The sequence below is a fragment of the Durio zibethinus genome, unplaced genomic scaffold (assembly GCF_047325235.1).
Source record: "Durio zibethinus cultivar Kanyao isolate XHJ-2024 unplaced genomic scaffold, ASM4732523v1 HiC_scaffold_394, whole genome shotgun sequence".
In the NCBI taxonomy this organism is placed as follows: domain Eukaryota; kingdom Viridiplantae; phylum Streptophyta; class Magnoliopsida; order Malvales; family Malvaceae; genus Durio; species Durio zibethinus.
Window position 1 is genome coordinate 330001 of NW_028323017.1, and position 290 is coordinate 330290.

Here is a 290-nt window from a genome sequence, read left to right on the forward strand (position 1 = left end):
CCCCATTTCAGACACTTTAACGGCTACTGGCAGCAAACCTGTAAAATCTCAAACGCTCTTTAAGGGGGTGTGAGTTCTCAGAGGTTTGATGAGGGATAGGGGGCCAACACAAGGGCCAAGTACCAGCACCCATCGCACGTCATGTGCGCACACCCCCCCGGCCCCCCTCCCAATCGCCGGAACCCCAATGCCGCCGGTCAGGTTCTCCGGCGGTACTCCGGCGATGCTCCGGCGATGCTGTCCCGAGTGAAAAAAATGCGGCACCAGCACATGCTGGAGCCAAGCATGGG